At 39.2% G+C, this 16661-nt stretch overlaps 1 non-coding gene and 1 pseudogene across 1 annotated transcript; both read left to right on the forward strand.

Moving 5' to 3' along the window:
* Positions 1-16460, forward strand: part of LOC122062988 — a 23933-nt pseudogene extending 7473 nt beyond the window's left edge.
* LOC122062990 lies at positions 2597-2703 on the forward strand. The gene has a single exon (XR_006135176.1). It is a non-coding gene; the product is annotated as a small nucleolar RNA R71 (small nucleolar RNA).
* Positions 16461-16661: the final 201 nt, after the last annotated feature.

The raw sequence follows: 16661 nt of genomic DNA on the forward strand, positions 1-16661 counted from the left end.
TAAAGCAATTGGGATCTGGTTATAGCCAGAATATCCATCAAGAAAACAATAGTATTCATGTCCAGCTAACCTCTCTAACATCTGGTCAATGAATGGCAATGGAAAGTGGTCCTTCCAGGTTGCCACATTAAGTTTCCTGTAGTCTATGCACACTCTCCACCCAGATTGGACACGGGTTGGAATTAGTTCATTATTGGCATTGGGAACTACAGTCACACCAGACTTCTTAGGCACTACGTGAACTGGGCTTACCCATTGGCTGTCAGAAATAGGATAAATTATTCCATGATCCAAGCACTTTAGGATCTTTTTCTTAATAGCTTCCATCATCACTGGGTTAGCTCTTCTTTAGGGTTCCGTGGATGATTTGGAATCCTCCATAAGATGTATATGATGTTGCACAATAGAAGAGCTTATACCCTTGATATCAGCCATAGTCCAACCTAGGGCTTCCTTATTATCTTTTAACACTTTAAGTAACTCCTCTTCCTGACTAGAAGTCAAATTTGAAGAAATTATTACAGGAAGAGTCTGATCAGGCCCTAGGAAAGCATACCTCAAATTAGATGGCAACTCCTTAAGATCTAGCTTAGGGGGCTCAACTATAGAAGGTTTGGGAATGGAATTGGAAAGGGGTCCTAAGGGCTCCTCAGGTGTGTGAAGACTCAAGACTTCAGAAAAGAAATTTTCACTATCATCATCCAACTCATCCATACACACTTGGAATTCTGAATCAAAATTAATATCAAAGTTGGTAATTAAGTCATCAGAAAAATCTAAAAAATCCTCAATCATATTAATCTCTTCTTCCATATGTGGTTGCTTGCCTATCCTAAACATGTTAAACTCAACAGTTTGGTTACCAAAAGATAATCTTAGGAAACATTTCGGCAGTTGATTAATGCATTACTGGTAGCCAAGAATGGTCTTCCTAGGATTATTAGGATCTCATCCTTGGTTGAGAAGGGATTGGTATCTAACACAATGAAATCAATAAGGAAAATAAATTCCCCCACCTTTAGTAAGACATCCTCAACCATCCCTTTAGGAATTTTAACAGACCTATCTGCCAACTGAAGAGTAGTTTCAGTGGCTTTTAATTCTCTCAATCCAAGTTGCTTGTACACATGGTCAGGTTAAAGATTCACACTTTCGCCAAGGTTAAGTAAGGCATGCTCAATGTAGGTGTTGCCTATGACACAAGATATGGTAGGACTCCCTGGATCCTTATACTTGGCTGCTATAGGCTGAGTAATTATGGAACTAATGTTACCTGTCAAAAATGCCTTTTTGGGCACACTAGTGATACGTTTATGAGTACACAAATCTTTTAGTACCTTTGCATAGGCGGGGATCTGGGATATGGCATCCAAAAGGAGGATGTTCAATTCTACCTTTTTGAAGACTTCTAAAATTTTGTCCATGGAAGCAGTCTTCCTTTTGTTTACCAAGTGATTAGGAAATGGGACAGGATGAACATAAGGACTGTTAGGGATTTGCCCCTATTCAGAAGAATCATTTTTGGTTTCCTCAACAAAAATCATCTTTAGTTTCAGAAAAATCTTTAGGTTCATTAGACGAACCTGAAACAAGAGGCACACTTGTGTCCTCAACTGAAGGAGAGTTAACATGAGTAATAGATGAGGAAGATTTAGGAACGCTCTATTGGTACTCTCTACTACTCCTAAGGGCATAAACAATATTACATTGGTTAGAGGGCCCTTGTTGGGTCTGACCTTGTACTATATTCAGTGGTGCATTAGTTGATGTTTGTGAACTAACAGGTTGATGATGCCTAGGGTAAGGCTCTGGTTGACTGGGTAAAGTTCCTTTCTCCCTCTCACGCATAATTGAGACAACTTGAGTGAGTTCTCTCGTAAGCTTTTGATGGCTTGTCATGAGGAGGGCCATATTTTTTTCCAAGTCACTTATTCTACTTGCCTCTCCAGTGTTGGTAAACCTAGGGGGTTGCTGATAAGATGATAGGAGAGGAGCCCTAGGAAAACTAGCCTGAGGTCCTACATTTGACCTAGAAAAAGTATTTTAAGAAAAATATTGTTGTGCAAAGGGAGGCCTTTGGAGTCCAGGTTGACCTTGATTATGAAAATTGGAAGGCCTTGCTTGGTTGCCCTGATTCCAAGAGAAATTTGGGTGATTTCTCCATCCTGGATTGTAGGTATTACTATATGGATTATTCTAGTATAAGGCATTAACACTATCATTAGAAGTGCCCCCAGAGATGTTGGGGCAATCTTCTAGGAGACGTCTAGGGGACTGGCACCAAGCACAAATCTTAACCAAATTGACTGATGATAGCTCTCTAGGAATAATAGCCTCAATTATCTTGATTAGGCTATCCAAATGGGCTTCTTTGGCTACTATCCCATCCACAAAATATCATTTTCCTCCTATGGTTCTTTCACTCTCTTGAGTTGATTCCCACTCACAGGTTTTGTCAGCTAAGTCAAGTAAGAATTCCCATGCCTTTCCTTTATCTGTAAAGGATGGGAATCCCTTAGGGCACATAGAATCTATCATTTGTTTAGTTGGGTAATTAATACCCTCATAAATTATTTGACATAAATGCCATAAGTCTAGGCCATGGTGAGGGCATTCTTGGAGTAGATCCTTGAATCTCTCCATAAGTTTGAAAAATGACTCACTAGACTTTTGCCTAAACTGAAGGATATCACTTCTAAGCATATTAGTCTTGTGAGTTAGGAAAAACTTCTTAAGGAAGACAACTGTGAACTGTTCCCATGAGGTTATGGAATTTGTGGGTAACCCATACAACCACTTCTTAGCTTAGTCTTTCAATGCAAAAGTGATAAACCTAAGCTTAACAACATCATCAGAAAGCTGTTGGATCTTAATTAGAACACATATCTCTTCAAATTCCCTTAGAAATAGGTATGCATCCTCAGAGGTCAACCCATGGAAGTGGGGCAACATAGTGATGTATTGAGATTTGAGTTCAAAATTATTTCTTTAGGCTTGTGGTAGAACTATGCAAGAAGGCTGGGCTGTTCTAGCAGGGTAGAACCTATCTTTCTGAGAATTAGGTGAAGGGTTTTGTTGTTGGTCTCCCATATTGAAGGGTTTTAAAGAGAGCAAATGTATAGGGTCACTATTTGTTGGATCTCTTCTTTCTAACCGATTCTTAGTATTATGTACCCACCTAACACTCATGCAACAGAAAACTACCCACAACTAGAGTAAGACAAGCACAAAAGAATGGATAGAAATTTTTTTTTTATGATTTTTTAATGATTTTTTTTTTTTTTTGATTTTTTTTTGGCTTTTTGAGAGCTTACCGGCAGGGATCCGGGGTTGCTCAGGTCAATTCCTGAGGTACTGCTACAGGGCGAAACCTGTCTTTATCATACTGTAAGGCATGGAGACCTCCACCGACACAACTATTATTGCAAGTTGTTCTTCTCAAGAATTCAATAAAGAAAAGGAAAAACAAAAAAAAGCAAACAAAGCACTCCGATTTACTGAAAGAAAGCAAAAAATAACATGGAACTGTCTCCCCGGCAACGGCGCCAAAAACTTGTTTGAGATTTTAAATGTAACCGTAAGCGTACGGATCAGTGTAGCTAAGGGTCGAACCCAGAGAGAGTAACCACTTTATTTTTTTTTCTTTTAATAATGCAAAAGTGAACCTATTAATGATTGTGATTTAATTCTAACTACTGTCCTAAACATACGTATCTAAATTAACGTCATAACCATTCGTCATCTAAGAATTTAAAGATGCAAGCCAAGCAATTAAAATTAAATAAATAAATAAGTGAAAATAAACAACCCACGCAATTAAAAAAAAGATAAAGGAAAAAAATACTGAAATAAAAATAAAGTAAAAGAAAGGGGAGAAAGCTAAAGAGAGACTCACAAGTAGGTTTCTCTACTTAGCCCGAGGGATGCATCATAATATGAGCTTCCCTACTTGACCAGAGAGTCACTCTTACAAGGATTACTCAACTTGGCTTTAGGGAAAGGGAGACAATTAAAATAAAAGCAATAAATTGATAGTTTTATGGCTAGGAGGGGCAAAGCCAACAAATACACTAGCCATGAACCTTGGGGGAAAGGGATAGCAATAATGTAATGACTGAAATTAAAATCCTAAATTAAAAAAGAAAGGGTAGTCAAAAGAGGGAATGAGAGGGGGGAGAGAAGACTATTGAAGGAGCCTACTTACTTGAACTTGAATGCTTGGGTGATTTGAGATACTACCAGTACTAAAAACCAGATCTGGAATAAAACAAATCTGAAATTTTTAGTACTAGAGAAAACAAATCTTGAAACTGAACTTGAAAAAAAAATGCTCCACGGCTTGTGATCTTGTTACCTAGATCTAAGCCTAGAACTATAACTTTAAAAATTACAACTCAATTGCATAAATCATAAATATAAAAGGCTGAATAAGAATAAAAGAGTGATTGCATTAATTAACATAAAAAACTATTACAAAAGTGATTAAAGAAAAAAAAAAGAAGAACTAAAACTAAAGAGAGTGAGAGAGGGAGAGAAAGAAGAAAACTAAGCATAAACTAGAAAGTAAACTAAGTGAAATAATAATTATGAGGGGGGAGGAAGGGGCTTTTATAGGGCTTTTGTCTTGCCTCCTTCCTTCGACAAGTCTTCTTTAAGAAAAGAAAGAAAATAAAATAAAATAAAATCTTGGTAAAAATCCTCATTCTCTGAGATATTGTGTGAGGAAAGAGAGAATCCGTTTCCAAAATTAACAAATTCTATTCCTTGCAATATTAACCAATATCTTGCAATCTTGATTAAATCAGAAAGGAATCTCTGCATAGTATCTTCAAGATCTTGTGAGGTGGCAAGGAGAGAGAATAATCTTTAGGATCTTGTAGGGGAGAGGATGTGGTACTAATGAGTGGGTCCCACCTTTGGACTGGTTCTTGATTCACTTTAAGCACTTTCTCTTGTAAACTTGGAAACTAAAAAAAAAATAAAAAAAATGAAAATAGTACTATCCAAAGTGGGGTAAAATATACACTTATATCCCTAAGATTTCACACATTATTGTGCTCATCAATGAGCATTATAGTTCTAATCAAAATAATTTATGTACTCATAAGTTGATTTATGTGTGGAGATTTTATGAGTTCTGTTGGTTCTTTTTCCTATTTCTTTTCCCTTTTAAATGGATAGCTTTAGTATCAGTAGATATTCATTCATCTACTGTATATTTTGGTCGTGGAAGAAATACTAAATTCTTTTTTGGTTGATTTGGGAACTGTTGACAGAGCAATCAGTGGAGCAGAGGGACCTGATCGTATATTCGTTCGTAGATTACCATACTATTTTATGAAAGTTCAGATAAGAGAACTGGTTGAGTCATTTGGGTACGAGCCCATTGTAGACACCTTTTATTGAATTTTGTAGTCATTTCTTCTGGGATTTTTGTTTCTCTTTATTGACTGTATTATTAATACTTTTAAAAAAGTCTCATACAGGTGCCATGAAATTTTTTTCTCTTGTCTAATTTCTCTGATTTTTCTAGCTTTTAATTCCTAGTGTTATTGCTCTTAAACTGTTGCCGGCCTCTGCGTGGATTTGACCTTGTTAAGGATAGAGACATTGGGAACTCAAAAGGTTATGGTTTCTGCATGTATTAGGTTTGTGGAATGAAGTAGTGGAGCTTTTGCAAAGTTGGGAAGCTTTTCTAGATCTTGCATGCAAGAATCTTTGTCAATGTGGAAGTCTCTTAATTCTAAGCCAAGTTCCTCTGTTCTTTTGTTTTCTCCAACATCATATATATATATATATATATGTTTGCCAGTTCGCTTAACTATCTCTTGTTATGAATGAACCAATTCAATATATTATCTGAATAATTAATTTAGTTACTGAAACACAGGTTGGATGTAATAATATATGCTATTCCTGTTTCCTGGCTTTATATCCTTTGCCTCCTTTCGATTGTTGGAAGACCATTCCTTGTGATATGAGTTCAGCTCATTTACATGTATTCCAGGATCCAGGGGTAATAGATGTTGCTTGTGCTCACTTAATGGTCTGAAAATTGGTGACAAGACTCTTTCTGTCTGTCGTGCCACTGCCAGGTTGGTGTTTCTGAATCATTGAAATTGTAATAACACTAGCTAAAATAAAAGCATATTTGTCCACACTTGTACCATCCTATCCATTCTATAGTTTCTTACCTTTTTTGATTCATGGTTTAGTAATTCTGAGAAATTTTCCTATGTTTTAGGAGTGAAATAAGTATAAGAGGCATTTACTATCACTCCCCTGCACTTAGTCTATATTTACTGAAACTCCCGTAGGCTTAACTTTTTTCTTTTTTTCTGATACTCCCCTACATTTGGACTTTTACATCTCCTTGTACCCTGCTCTTTTAAATGCCCAAATTGACCCTTCTTTCAACCTCTTAACAGATTCACCTTCTCTTTTTCACTTTTTTATTATTTTCTCTCTCCTCTCCTCCTCTTCTCCTCTTCTCCTCTTCCTTCTTCCTCTGTGAGCAAGATGGAAGGCAACTCCTCAGTCCTCATTACCCCTCTTTCCTCCCTCCCCAACCCCCTCACCCACCCTGCCTCTGCCCCCTATCCCAACCTCTCCTGACTCTGTAATTGAGGTTGATCCTGAACTTGAAATTGATGTACTCTTTTTTTTTATTATTGAGCTTCGAGATGAGGCGGAGGTTATGTTGGCTTATCTCCTAGAAATCCTCCTCCTGGTACGGGAAATAATCCCCGTCATCTCTATCATGCTCATCCTCATCCATGGGCACATCCTCCCCCTGCTCCTTGGCTACCTGGCGCCCTACCATCAAGGCATGCAAGTTCATTTGCCTCAAGTTCCTTGCAGTGAACTTGTCCCTTGGGATCATTCCCCTCATGTAAGCAGAGATTGGATACAGCTATGTCATGAGATTGGAGATTCATCTATGTTGTCCCAAGCTTGGTCATGTGTTGGTGACGGCACTGGAAACACCGATGGTTAACCAATTGGAGCAGGTCTAACAAAGTTGTTAAAAGGAACAATTACAAAAGGGGAAATCTTCTTATCAAAAAAATACAGAAGGGAAAATCTGGTGTCGGTTGATTAGCATCAACAGCGGTGGAAGGATCTTCTGCAAACGCAGACTTGGAAGTTAGGCAGATTCTGTGGCAGTTGTGGCAATGGCTTTGCTAGTGAACTAGTCAATTGTTGAACATATGCTCCGAAAATCGTTCTTTCTTCTATTATAAACTTGAGGCTAGGGTTGTTGTTGTGTTTACCAAAAGAAAAAAAAAACTAGGGTTGTTGCTTTGTGTTTACCAAAAGAAAAAAAGCTAGGGTTGTTGCTTTGTGTCTGTGAAATTGGATTGATGCCGATGACTCTTCTTAATGTTCTTCCCCATTTTGTTGCCACACAGATGCTGTCCATGCCTCCTTGATAAATTCAAATTCTCCATCTCAAGAACCACTTAATTCTCCCCCAAACCCAAAAGAATTCCCTAAACCATTCCCAGATGCATTCACGGATCTAAATCCAAAATATAAAAAAGAATTATAACACAACTGACTAAACCAACAACCAATCAATCCCATATGAGCAATAGAGAAAATCCAAGTGTACCTCTTTATGAATCCGAAGCTCGGATCAACCAAAACCCTCATTACCGCATAACACAAAACCTAGTGATTTTCTAGTCTTTGAAGGTCTGTTGCTTGAAAAGAGTCTACCTCAAGGACAAGAGAGTTTGGGATGGGGTGAGGGTGGGTGAGGGGATTAGGGAGGAAAAGGGGATGGTAAGGAGTATCCAGCTGTCTAGCTCTCAAAGGAAGAAGGAAGAGGGGAGGAGAGATAAAATAATAAAAAATATATAAGAAAGGGGAATTGGTGCTTAGCGATGAGGTTATCAACATAGTTTGTGCTTACGCACCCCAAGAAGCACTTGATGACATGGTTAGGTACAATTGCGATGGATGAATTGATGCAACATCTCGGTCAACAGGAGAAAATTATTATTGGAGGGGGGGACCTTAATGGCCATGTAGGCAAGCATCGTAGAGGGGATTTCAATGTTGGGGAGAGGTGCATGAAGGTTACAGAGTTGGGGAGAGGAATGTAGAGGGGATTTCAGTGTTGGACTTTGTGATAGCATATGACCTCTACATTGCGAATACTTTTTTTAGAAGAGACGAGAATTTAGTTACTTATAAGAGTGGATTGCATGCAAGCCAAATTGATTTCTTTCTGACTAAAAGATCTGACAGACAACATTGTAAAGATTATAAGGTTATACTAGGAGAGAGTTTAATGACTCAACATGGATTGGTAGTCTTGGATATGCACCTTAGTACGAGACTACACAAGAAGGTGAAGCAGTTATGCCCCAAGATAAATTGGAGGCGACTACATGAAGTGCCCCAAAAATCCTTTGCTGATAAAGTGGTTGAACAAGGCACTTGGGACAACATAGGGAATACTAATGAGATCTGGATTGCAATGACGACTTGCACTAAAAATGTGGCTAACGAGGTCCTAGGGTTATCTAAGGGTGGGTGGTGTACTCCTAGAGAGACCTGGTGGTGGAACAATAAGGTCCAAGCCACCATTAAAACTAAAAAGGATTGTTTTAAGACTTGGCAAAGGACTAACGAGGTTAAGGATAGAACAAGATATCACATAACCAGGAATGAGGCTAGAAAGATTGTGGGGAAAGCTAGGGCAAGGAAATATGAAGATCTGTATGAAAATCTTAATACAAGGGAGGGAAAAAAATAGATTAATAGGATAGCTAAATTAAGAGAAGTGATGAGTAGGGATTTGGACTATGTCAGATGCATCAAAAGTGAGGATGGTAGAGTGCTTGTATGGAATGAGGACATTATGAGGAGATGGGGAGTTATTTTTGTAACCTACTAAATGGAGATACTGTGACTAATAGGGTGGACCCAGATGTGGAAGGGAGTAGATATGAATCCAACACACCTGATGGACATCTATACTACAGGTTGGAAAAATCGAGGTTAAAGAGATCCTACAAAGGATGAATGTAGGTAGAACTCTGGGACTAGATAAGATCCCAATTTAAGTTTGGAAGAGCTTAGGAGGTTAGGGGGTGTCTTGGCTAACCAAACTATTTAACAAAATTTGGAGTACAAAATTTTGCATTCATTATGGATGATCTAACTAGACACATCCAGGACTCAGTTCCATGGTATATGCTATTTGCTAATGATATTGTTTTGATAAATGAAACTGTGGATGTGATTAATACTAAACTAGAGCTATGGAGTTCAAGCTTTGAACCAAGAGGTCTTAGGTAAGCAGAACGAAGACAAAATATATGATGTGCTCCTTCAGTCAATCTAGAGGAGAGGAGGTGTCACACCCCGTTCACACAGAACCAAACCGGTGACCGGGTTAACTCCGGTTAACCCAAACCTGCCAGGATCATCTGATATAGTACCCAACCATAGCATACATACATCTAAAATAAACATTCAAAAGTTCAACGGAAGACTTAATTTACCAGTAAATACCCCCAATATACTTGATACCCAAATTATAGTATATAGGTAAATACATGTGGGCCCGCAGGCATGATACTTACACAAAAAGAATAACAATTCACGTATCAAGTACACAAAAAGGGGTCATCAAAAGAATCAAAAGTAAACTCTGTACGGCGTCAATACTGCGGTCCCGCAGCACAGCCCTCGCACGCGCAATCCGTGCCTTGCTCATACTGCTCGAGGACCCACCAATCCTCGTCGGGGAACTCAACTGTGGGGCCCGACCCTTGATCTTCAGGTGAGTAACCTGCAGAATCATCTAAAAGAGGTGTACATGTGGGATGAACTCACTAGCTCAGTAAGTGAAAAGAAGGACCACACAACAATCCACACAGCAATCACATCCATATACACTACATGCTATGTAATTCATTTTAAACCTCATCCACCTAAACATTTCTAAGTCTTCGGTTTAGTGCTACTACAACCACAGTGCGCGTATACTCTGAGTACGAGCCACGAACTCCATCCCGCGATACTCCCATAGGGCTGTCGGAGAAGGCCCACCGTGAGTACTCGAAAAAGTAAATCATGCCGACTACCGGCTCTCAACATAAAAGTAAATGACAGAAAGTAAAGGTGCTGACTCCAGCAATTTAAAAGCAGTACGATTGGCCCTCTTGAATATACCACCGAGGTTGCCGACTGTCCTAATGACCAACTGGGCGTATGTCTAACCGCCACAGTGACCCGACACCCACGACCACTGCTTCCCCCCAAGTGATAACCCAACACCTCAACCCCTGTTGGGAAGGGTCGTAGCACGAGAAGATGATAATCCTAAACCGCATGCTCCTATATGACATAGTACGATTGTATAGTGCCACCGCGTCCCATTCCACGGGCCACCAATGCACTCGTTTCCAAGTCGACTACTGCATCTAGTCTAATAATGCATCATGCATAATGATTCCATCATTCATCATATAAGCATATCAATCATTTAGCATTGAGAAAGTAAACACAACACACATATCATAATCATGTGAGGATGACTAAGCTACACATAATTTGCATGATGACATGCCTAGTCTAGATATAATTGAATGATGCCAAACAAGCCTTAAAGTAAAAGCAAACATCCTCTCCCCACTTACCTGTCATGTACAAAGAGTCACGCCCGGTACGGGTGAGATCCGACACAGAAAACGTAAATTTTGGTGAACCTATCATAAGTGAATGGGGTTAGCATTTCTCCACTTTGGGGTTAAAACTAACAATATTTGATGACAAAATCATGTTTAGAATCATAAAAGAAGGTTGCACGTCCGTTTTGGGTCCATTCGGACACAAAAATCACGTTGGGGGCCTCTCGGGTGGGTCAGACAGCCCACCTGTCACGGCCCACTAGTCATCTCAGGTGGGGACCGAGGGCCGGTCATGACCGACGGGCAGGTCGGCCCACTAGTAGGCTCACCGGTCGACCCACCGGTCATGACCGGAGGGAAGGTCGGCCCATCGGTCTCAGCCGAGGGCCTGCCCTCTCAGGCGGGTGCCCTCAGGCGGGCTATGCAGCCCACTGGTCTCAGCCCACCTGAGAGGGCAGAAAATACCCTTTTTTCCTGAAACTTTTCCCAACCTTTGGGGAATCAAATGAGACTTTTTCAATCACATTTTCCACACATCCAAGGTCTTATAAGATGATTTTAACCAAGATCTAAGTTAGATTTAAGGATTGAAAAGCCATCTTACCTTCTTTGCTCAAGAGCTCTATCAAAACCCCAAAAATCACTTCCTTGCTCAAGAAATCACCAATGCTTCTCCAACCTTATAAACACTTCTTCAAATCCTTCAAAATCAACACATAGACCATCTATTAAACCTTAGATTCATCATCTCAAGGGGGATTTATAAGATCTCAAGGAACTCTACCCAAATCAAGGGTTTTACTTGAGTTTGGTGAAAGTTTAGAAACATAGCCTTTGCTCACCTCGAATCGTAGATCACGTGTTGGGGGTCACTCTTCCGGCGTCGGAATGGGAAGATCAAACCTTGGCACTGCTTAAATCCTTTCCTTCCTCCTCTTCCTTCCCCTTTCTTCTTCTACGTTCTCTTTTCTCCCTTCTTTTCTCTCTCCTCTTTACTCTTCTCATCAAACCTCTTAATGTAATAAATGAGAAAATGAAAAACATAATAATACTATTTATACTTTTTAAAACCACTAGTAACCACATGGGTGGGTCACTCAGGTCGGCGGATGCGCCCACCTGTGACCGCCCACCTAAGGGCGGAAAATTGACCAATAAGTGGGATTTTGATGGAATTCGACTCTCGGCACACGGTATATTATACGTATGTGCTTTAGGATATGGCTACATACTAGCATTATCCGTACATGGCCTTATGATACGTGCATGTGCACGGCTTGGGTACACCCGTCTCCTCTGGCACTGACTCGGACTTATCTGGCCAGCCTGTGTTCAAAGTCACCCTTGCAATGATGGTCCATAAGGAACCCGCCTTAACCCTCTCTAATTTGGGTCCTGCATGGTTAAACTGGGTCAACCGTGTAATTAGACCGGGTTTAAAAAGTAGGGTATCATAGGAGTGAGTGGTGAAACTTGGGGAACATGAACTACCACAGGTGATTGTTTTAAAACCTGGGGTCCTTCATTGACAAAGAGGGGGATATAGAGGATGATGTTGCCCACAAGATTAAAGTGGGTGGATGAAATGGCGAGGGGCATCAGGAGTGTTATATGACAAAAGAATAATACATGTTATACTCAAGGGAAAAAATTTATAAGACAGTCAATACGACCAGCTATGATGTATGGAGCGAGTGTTGGGAAGTCAAGAAGAGTACTTTGAATAAACTGATTGTAGCGGAGATAAGAATGTTGAGAGGGCTTTGAGGCAAGACCAGGAGAGATAGGGTGGGGAATGATTGTATTCTAAATGATTTGGCAGTTGCACCAATCCAGGACAAGCTCTGTGAGAGTTGGTTGAGGTGGTATGGCCATATTCAATGGAGACCTATGGATGCCACAGTAAGGAAGAATGACCATATTCATTTGGAGGGAGCCAAAAAAGGTAAGGGCAGGCCTAAGATGACTATTGACGAAGTGGTTCGAAAAGATATGCATATGATTGGGCTCGATCCTAGTATGACTTCAGAATGAGTTTTGTGGAGGATAAAGACTAGTGTTGGTGACCCCTTATAGGGGATGTTCCCATGATGCGTATTTCTCTATTGCTTTACCTTCTTCTCTTATCTCCATTTTAACCTCTCTTTTGTGCTTCTTTATTTTCTAAGTTCCATATTAGATTCATGTAGCCGACCCCATTTAGTTGGGATAAGGTTATGATTGTTGTTGTTGTATAGAAAGGGGAAAGAGAAGATAAACTGGTTAAGAGGTTGAAAGGATGGTCAACTTGCGCATTTTAAAATAACATGGGAGAAGGAGATGTAAAAGTCCATATGTAGGGGAGTATCAGTAAAAAAGTTGAATGTAGGGGAGTTTCAGTAAATATAGTGTAGGGAAGTGATAGTAAATGCCCCTAAGTATAAAGGAATAGAGATCATCCATTATTTTGTGAACAATAATCTAATATATATGTAATTTTATAAATGTTGATATACTGCCGATACTTTGCAGCATTTCTTTATAAAAACTATTTTTTTATTCATTGTTCCCAACAGTTTTGTTGAGGTCTGCTTCTCTCATGGAAAGGCTAGAAATTTGAAAAACTAAATTCCTAGTGGAGTTAATCTACTTTCCTTGGGCCCTTCAAACTATGGAAGGACGGTGTGAGTGTTGATCTTCAAGGAAACTATGGAAGGACAGTGTGAGTGTCGATCTTCAAGGAAGAATTTTTATATCATGTAAATGCTATAGTTCATTTTGTTATAGCAGCTTCCCATGGGATAACTTCCCTGGGGTACATGTTTCACACGTAATTTACATCAAAGTAAATACTCTTTCATTGTTGCTTATGTTATATCTTCATTTTTACTAACTTCAGAAATATATTGACTTGGCCCAAAATAATGTTATATTATATGATTAAGATCATGGGTGGTGCATGATTAAGTTCATGGGTGGTGCATGCTTCCACAAAGCAAACTATATAAATTGTATCAGTGCCCCAGCAAAGAAATAGTTTAGACATGCTTAAATACTTTGTGCGAGTATTTGCAGCTGTTTCTTTATGATAGATGCTATCGGATTCGATATTGGCATGGTAGAAATAAATAAATGTAGGAAATGTAGTAACATATAATTGTACATGAAATAATGTCATGTTTAAGGAGGTGGAGATACTTCAGATCTTTACCATTGCCTAAGAACTTCCTAATTCATTCTTACAGTAGTGGGCTGGCAAAACCAGATCATGAAATTATATTAGCACAAACGCAGCAATAGCTTGCTATTCATTTAAAGTAACCTAGCACCCTCCTCTTTGAGCACTTATGGTTTCTGTCATCTCTTTTTTCCTAGATACTTTAACTAATTTATGGTTCTGGATTGTAGAAAATGGCCTTGTAGGCTGGTGGTGCAAATCTACCTGAAGTTGTGATGGCACCAAGAGCTCCTGTGGAGACTCCAACAAAAGTAGTTTGCTTGACTAAGGTATTATCTTTTGATGAACAAGCCCTATCCAAAACAGACTCTGTCATGTCTTTGTTACAGCCGTGACTTGGAGCAGTCTCAAGCCAGTCTATCAGAATTCATGTGCTTGGGCTGGCAAACGCAGCCTAATCCAAGATTGGGTTGGGCTTGTGTTGAAGCATTAGGCCAAGGGGCATAGTGTGTGTAAAGATAAGAGCAACCTAGTGCACATGGCTCCCACTACTGCAGGGTCTGGAAGGGGCGGGCAATATACGCAGCCTTACCCCCTGAATTTGGAGGATAGGTTGTTTCCTAGTTTCTAACATGTGACCAACATGTTGCAATAGTGTGACATATTGCATGTGAAGATAGTAATTGGAAAAAAAAAAAGGACCAAGGGGGGTGGGGAAGGGTTAAAGATAAAAGGAGATGAGACCTACAGGCAGGAGGCTTGGCGCTGGATTTATAAAGCTCCTTTGTCAAGGCATTGCCTAGGCATCTGGGCAGCTTTGCCTGGACTGGCACCTTTCTGGTGTTGCCTTAAAATTCTCCCTCCTCGACTGCCTTGGTTCACCTAGGTGCCATGACAACTATGGTGTATGTGTGTTTAATGCTTGTTTGAAGTTGCTTATAACTTATTGTACTCTTAAGCTCAACCCAACCTAATCTGAACCAAGATATGTCAAGAAAGTTACCCTACTTGGATAAATTGGAGTATTGGACTCGATTGGACCACCATGGGTTGATTTAGGTTATGGATTTATTCTCTTTAGTTTTGGGACTTGGATTGATTCACCAAACCAGCCCAAGTTGCAGTTAGGGGTGCCAGAGGCTTTCAGTCATATCCAGAGTTCCAGACCTTATTACATGCATCTGTTTCTGTTTTGTTTGGCCTTGGTGTGATATATATGGTTTGGCCCAACTCATAAGAATATATATATTTTTTCAATATTCAACCATTCAGGGTATAAAATCCCTGAAACTTGAATGTGGCATTCTAACAAGCAACAATAAAATGGAAATTTTTAGTTTTTTTTCCTTATTCAAGTACTCATATTTGTCAGATTCCTAATAAGGAAGATGTTTACGTATGGACTTGAATCCATCGCCCTTAAGAGTTATGTCCTAGATGGTGGACCCAAATCCTACTACTTGGGTTACATACTTGGTTATATTTGGTTTATTGGCTCCAGTACTGCTTTGAGAGTTGACAAACAACAGCAACATCTAGATTCTAGAAGATTTGTTTCTGGAGTCTTACATGTTATCTCTTTATCCTTCTATGCTGCAAAGGTTGTATCAACTGATGAGTTGAGGGATGATGAAGAGTATGAAGAAATACTGGAGGACATGAGGGAAGAAGGCAGGAAGTTTGGTATGTACTTTTTCAATGGATTGTTTCAATTTTATTCTAGCTCATAAGAACCATATATTATGTTTAATCAATCATAAATCTGTGTCTATCCTAACATTGTTCTGGAATGACACAGCATAATTTTAAAGGGCCTCCTGTTGTCCTGTTCATTTAATTGGTGTTCAAACCAATTGATCCAGGTAAATATTTCCTAAAATTTAATAAAACCAGATGAATAAACAGGTTTGAGCTTTGAATTGGCAGCCTGTATAGTTCAAACCAGTCAAACCATCGAGCTAAGCATCTAGTAGGTTTTCTTTATATTGCATAAGTTTTTACCTAGGGCCCAATCTAGTAGCACTGATTCTTATTCTGAATAGATGGATGAATCAGGGTCAATGGTGAATCGTTTGGTCCCTCGACCAAATCCAAGTGGAGTACCAACCCCAGGAGTTGGAAAGGTATTGAATTTTTTTTATGCCTTTCTTAATTGTGATTCCTGATCTTTTATGGTACTGATTTGTTTCAATTTACAGTCTTGAAAACTTCCACCTTCTAAATCAAACAGCTGTTGGTGGGTATTAGATGCAGATGCCTATGACTTTGCCGATTCTTACCCAGTGCGAGATGTGCATTCTTGCATGTGCCAATATCATGAAAAATTACTATTTGATGGTTTTTTTCTGAGCGTACCTTACCTAGCAACAGCGCCTTTACATACAATTATTTCCCCAGAGTATGTAAACTTAGATATCTTCAGGGCAAACGAATCAATCTAATTGTGTTGCTTTCTCAGTCTTTCAATTTGTATATGACATTGTGACTGTCAAAGTCAGAGAAATATGAGAGTTCGATCATTTATGTATGATTCCTCGGACACTCCACTTTCCAATGCAAGGGGATTGCATAATGTGTGAATAAAAGATGGCATGACCAATTAATAGATGCAGTTAAACAAAAGATGTAAGGATTTATTTCTTTTAGTTATTTTTTGAATTTTCTTTATTATTTTATTCCTGTTGATGAATTCATAGGATAGAATTAGACTTTTGAGTTTACTTTTGTTTCCAGTTTAAGGATACAATTAGGAGTCTTTTTTATTTCCTATATATATACATGAACCAAACTAAAAAACATATTTGGAATGAATTGAATTGTTACCTACTGGTTGCTTGTCATCAGTATTGGTATCT

The sequence above is a fragment of the Macadamia integrifolia genome, unplaced genomic scaffold (assembly GCF_013358625.1).
Source record: "Macadamia integrifolia cultivar HAES 741 unplaced genomic scaffold, SCU_Mint_v3 scaffold1173, whole genome shotgun sequence".
Classification (NCBI taxonomy): domain Eukaryota; kingdom Viridiplantae; phylum Streptophyta; class Magnoliopsida; order Proteales; family Proteaceae; genus Macadamia; species Macadamia integrifolia.